We start from the raw sequence: 6,000 nt of genomic DNA on the forward strand, positions 1-6,000 counted from the left end.
TAGTTGATAAACTCTTTAGTGTCTACTTAATTTGTATTTCCTGCAGTGTCAAACATGATGTCCAACCATAGTGCCTAGACAGCGTTCTATGAATTCAGTTTCCTAAACTGCCCTGGTCTTTGGTTAACATGAGGCTAGATGTCATTATTTGTCTTCTACACTGTTGCACGGACATGAATACGGATATATCATTTGTACACAAACAATTAAAAACCTAATAATCTAAGTGTGGGTGGCCTCAAGAAATGAAGTTCTGGGTAGTAAGTTAATCTTTGCAAGACTGGCTTAGAAGAAGGCAGGGAAGACCATCGAAGGTCATGATTTGCATATTGATCTAACTGTATGCTTATTCTCTTACAGGCATATAATTAACTTTGCTTTTATTGAATTTTGGTTCTAAACCAATTTTATTAGTCATAGTTGCCCTGCTAATTTCAGTGAAGTATGAGAGACGATGTTTGTTAAGGACGTAGTGTGGGGCTAAGATAACAGATTCCGTCCATACTGACCATATTGCTTTGAAGTCACTGAAGCAGATCAATAACTGTGTTCCACATTTATAACATTTCTTGGGACATGAAGCATTTCAGAGTGCAGTCTAAATTTAGTCTAAAGACGATCATCATACAGAGGACATCTGCATATAATCCATAATTAGAAACATTATGGGGCTGTTAGCTTGCATGAGGACAAAAGAATTAATTGTGGTAACACATTCTAGGCTGATCAGTGCTGGAGGATTTTAAGATATCTGTCCTATAATTAGAGACAGCAGGAGAAAATGTACTGATCTGGGATTCAAAGACGTAAACTGAATCCTGACTGGACCGTGAATTAGTTATATGAGTTTGAGCAAGATAGTTTAACTTTCTAGCTCTCTGCGTTTACATATGTGAAAAGGGGGTGATGATGTATATTAATGTTTGTCATGCTTTTCACAGGTCTGTGTTCAGGAATCAAAGGAACCCTCTCACTAAATTGAAGGCGTACATTTGGTATCCACTCCTGTCCCAGATAATAGACATTAACAAGATCTTCACATTTCAAAGCCCTGCAGGACTTGAAAAGGAATTGTTTAATTTGGTACAATATTTTATGTGGACTATATAATATTAAAGCAAAATAAACAGGAGCCAGACATGGTATCACATGCTTTTAATTTCAGTACTCAAGAGGCAGAGGCAGGCAGATCTCTGAGTTCAAGCCCGCCCTGGTTTACAGAGAGAGTTCCAGGACAGCCAAGGCTACACAGAGAAACCCTGTCTTGAAAAAAACTAAATAGATAGACAGACAGACAGACAGATAGATAACAGAACTGGGTGCGGTGGCAGAGGCAGGTGGATTCCTGTGAGTTGAAGATCAGACTGTCTGCCTCCTGAGTTCCAGTACAACTGGGGCTTTGTAGAGGCACCCTGTCTCAAATAAACAGAAAGAAAACAGAAAGAAAGGAAAATAAAAGAAGCAAAGACTGGTGAGATAAAGACTTGAGGAGCCTGAGCAGATCAGAGGCCCGCGCGATGGAAGGCTGTCACACAGGGAAACCCTGTCTCAAAAGACAAACAAAGCAAAATTGAAATGATATACATATTTATAAAGAAAGAACTACTGAAAGTGAACTATATCTTTCTTACTTGAAATACTGTGCCCCTACAGTTAAACCAGAATAATGTTCATTTCACTGCCTTGTATTGATAATTCTAGAAAATCTTTACACACTCTAGACCCCTGGGTCTCAACTACATGGTGAAGGAAAAGACCACTAGGTTAGCAACTATAGTACCATGATATAGTCCTGCTTCCTAAGCCAAGAGTCACTGAAACTCTAACTTTAGTACTATTTTTTTCTAAAGAAACATTTTCTCAAGTCCTTTTATGCTGGTTACTATGGCATATAGCTACTCTAGTAAGCTTTAACTGTCATCTTAGCAAAGCCAAGAGTTTACCTAGAGAAAAAGGCTCAGTGGAGGAATTACCCATGAGGTTGTCATGAGTGTTAATTTATGCTGGAGAGCCCAGCCCTGCTGTGCAACAACCCTTTTATATACTGTAAAGATTTGTCACTAAAATTGGCTTAATGAAAAGGTGACTGACTGGTACCCAGGCAGGAAGTATAGATGGGACAACCAAAGTAAGGATGCTGGGATACGGAAGGGTGGAATCAGAGGAGATGCTGGCAGATGCAGAGGAAACAGGACGTGTAGAAAATGAGGTAACAAGCCATGAGCCTCATGGCAGAGGGTAGATAAGAAATATGGGTTAATTTAAAGTGTAAAAGTTAGCTAATAACAAGCCTGAGCTATCAGCTGAGCATATGCGATAACCATATTCAGTCTCCATGTCGGTTATTTGGGAGCTGGTGGGAAGGACACGCCCACTGTGGGTGTCACCATCTAGGCAAGTGGTCCTGAAGTATATCAAAAAAGCCAGCTGAGTATAGGCTGATCTGTGAGTTACTTAGCAAGGGGCATCTTCCATGGCTCCTGCTGGAAGCAAGTCCTTGGTTGGAGGTAATGCTGTATGGGAGAGCATACAGACCTGCCTTCAAGACCCTTCCCCTCAGTGATGGCCTGTGACCTGGAAGTATAAACCCAATAAATCCTTTCTTCTGCAAAGTTGCTTTTGGGCAGGGTGTTTTTATCACAGCAGAAGGAATTAAAATAGAACGATGACCCTAGTTACAAAAGGAAGGGTTGGGATTCAAGGTCCAAACTCAGGGGCAGGTTTTTCCTGCAAATACGATGGCAAGAGACCCAAGGAAAGCACCAAAGGGAAGGAGAGAGTTGACCCCCACCAATTGTCCTCTCACCGCCACACATACATGCCCCAAATAAATACAAACCGTAACAAATAAACAAACAAAAAACGGTGAAAAAGAAACGGGGCAAATAAGACCCTTTCTGTGTTTCCGTTATCTCCGTCTGTAAAAGCCACCGGATGGAGCCGGGGCTTGCTCGAAACTCTGCTCTTAGTCCTTGCCCAGCTGCCTTCCAATCAGAGCATCCTTGATTTCTTTTCTGAATCATAAATTCACTACAAAGTGACAAATACCACAAGACTTCCTGTGGTTTTTCCTACATGCATGTCTGTGGGGAGCAGAGGAAGCCGTGAGTGGATGTGTAAAGAATGGACGAAGACCTGAGAGATTGTATTGTTTGACCTGGTGGCTATGGCAAGAGCCAGTGCCTCAAGCCCAGGGCCAAAGCCTCCTCCCCAAGGCCAGGCCCAGTGGGATGGCAAAGTCCTCCTCGGGTCTGAGTGTGACTGTTGATAGGGTGTAAGCACTAGTGTGTACGGAGTGTGTGCAAAAAGTAGCAAGTGCAGCTTCCTCTTCCCAGATTCTTATAGTCCGAGACTGCTCACCTACGTACACCTTGTCCTGAGACTAGGCAGCCCCTTCCTCTGTGCTGTCCTTATAAACACGCTATGTTCTGGGTTGCCTGCCATAGTACTTGCCTACTTGGCTGCAGCTTTTCTGTTCCTGTGTCTGTCCTTCCTTCATTCCCTTAAGGCCCGCTTCAGGTCAAGGCCCCAAGCCGCACTGGTTACCACACATGTCTGTGGGCCACCACCTGCACCCACTGAGACCAGAAGAGAGAGTTGGATGTTCTAACACCAGAGCTACAGATGGTTATAATCTGCCATATGTGTGCTGGATATTGAAACTTGGCCTTGGAAAAGACTTAATATAATCCCTCCGTGAGGTCCCCCAAGAATTTCTAAGAATTTTATAAGATGTTTGCTGAATAATAAGTTTTATAAATAAGCTAATATGACGGACATTCCCCAATCATTAGGTAGATGACTGTATCCTTGAGGATTCTGAGTATGTTGCTTGGTCCCTTCGGTGTTTGGTCCACTAATATGTCATACGTAACTTTCCAACCCTGTTCCATATTGCGTGATCTTGGGATCACTGCTGAGAGTGAAAAGGGCTGAAGGTATAGCTCAATGTTAAAAGTAAATACATGGCATACATACAAATCCTGGGCGTGATTCCTAGTACACACACAACAACCCAACAACAAAGGTAGTTTCTGTATCATCAACAATTAATGTTTACAGAGTACTTACTGAAACAGACAGGATTTTGCTAGAGTCTAATATGTGTGTGTGTGTGTGTGTGTATTACTTTACTTTTTTCACTACTTTCAAAATGGTGAGTCATTTATACAACTGTGACTTTTCATATTTATAATGTAGTAATTACTCCAAATGGCCATATGTAAATACCTAAGGCAGTCTTCTAAGGATTTAGTTTCTTGTCAACCTGCACAGGATGTAAAAAGATGCTTATCCAAAAGAGAAAAACCATTCTCTCGTGCGAGTTGTCACAGAGCTGCGTTCACCACTTAAACTCACTGAGAATAGATTCCTTCAGAAGACCACACCGAACTGCTTTGAGCACCAGGGAGCGGACTCCCCATATGGACGACCAAAGAGCTTCATTTATTTGTGCCTAGAACAGAATCTGAGATCAGGGCTCCTCCATTTACCTTTGCCATCCTTTCGGAACTTTAAAAACAGGCTCCTTTGACTTCAGAGACACGGCAAACACTAACCACAAGCGGCTCTCAGACTGTTTGAAAGGGGTCTGACAGGTAGAAGCAAGGCAAAACGGGCCTTCAGTCTAGGTGGGCAGCAACCTCCTGGTACTTGGAAGTTTTCCAAAGAAAAACTTTTTTGAAGGACTCTTTTTCTTGCACTAGACGTGCTAGAGGGTGACCCGAGAGAATAATGTCTGAGGACTGATGTACCCTTTTGACCCGGTGGTGTGCTTTTCCAGCCAGGTTGCTTACTGCCCAAGGGCCCTGTAGCTGGGGAGGACAATGAGAAATCAAACCCATCACAAACATATGAAGGAGGGTTATCAACACCTCAGTACACAGTGCCCTCGGCCACCATGTCCAGATCAATACGTCCATCGGTGACAGATGGCCAGAGCGTCGCTGTCTGTTCAGGTCATCCTTAGTTCAATGCTCCAGCAGAACTTAGGAATCTTGTGTCATTAGACTGTCTTTAGAAAACAATCTCGCCATTAAAGGCGGAAGTGGAGTAATGGCGGATGTCAGACGGGACGCTGCTGACAGCCTAAATATACTGAGAACGCTTAAAATGTGTTGATTTTCTGTGGGCTATTAGATTTTTTCACAGGTGGAGAATGTATCATTAAAAGGTAAATGCACGTTGAAATCAAAGCCGTGAGAAGACTTTCTGTCACATTCCCAGACACACCATAGCAAGGAAGGAAAAGTCATACTTGTTCAGTGTTGATTTGATCAAAATTGCAATTCCTGTGGGAAGGAAAGGGGACATTTGGTCCCAATGTAATTTTTAATGTGGTTTCTACTTCACAGAACCTGATTTGGGATCCACTTAGTTTGGAGACAGCGCATGACCAGTGCGCCTGCTCCGTAGGAGCATTCTCGGGACCATTCTGCAGGAAACCGAGAGTTCTCTGGACCTTCCTCTGCTGACTGACATCCCTCGGTCACACAGTGACCTAGAAGAACCCTGAATAGCTCTTCTCAATTTCAGACCTTGATAGAGTATACTCACTAGTAATCAGTACCTCAGTGTAGCAGTTCTGTGAGTAGCTGCTAAATTCCTTATGCAAGGACGCCCGCTCAACCGACTCCAAACAGGGTCTTCGAATACACCTCGCCATCCTGTGTTTATGAGAGACAACTGACAGGTTGATTATAATCGTGGGGCAAATCCCTTCTTGCCTAAGTACCACGGACTTCATTATCTGAGCGTTGGCCCTGGCCCAAAGTGTATTGACTCACACTGTTTTCCTTCATGGTGGGATTTCCGCGAACAGTTTCTTTAAATTGGAAAAACAGGCGCAGAGTCGTTGCGGGAGGCAGAGGAAGGAGGGGTGGGCCAGGCAGCCACTGAACACAATGGACCAGTCTGGTCACAGAAAGGTCACAAATATTCCATTTAGAAAGAGATTTAAATATTTGCAAGAGGAAAAAAAATCAATTTCTTTAGGAAGGA

The sequence above is a fragment of the Microtus pennsylvanicus genome, chromosome 21 (genome assembly GCF_037038515.1).
Source record: "Microtus pennsylvanicus isolate mMicPen1 chromosome 21, mMicPen1.hap1, whole genome shotgun sequence".
NCBI classification, from domain to species: Eukaryota; Metazoa; Chordata; class Mammalia; order Rodentia; family Cricetidae; genus Microtus; species Microtus pennsylvanicus.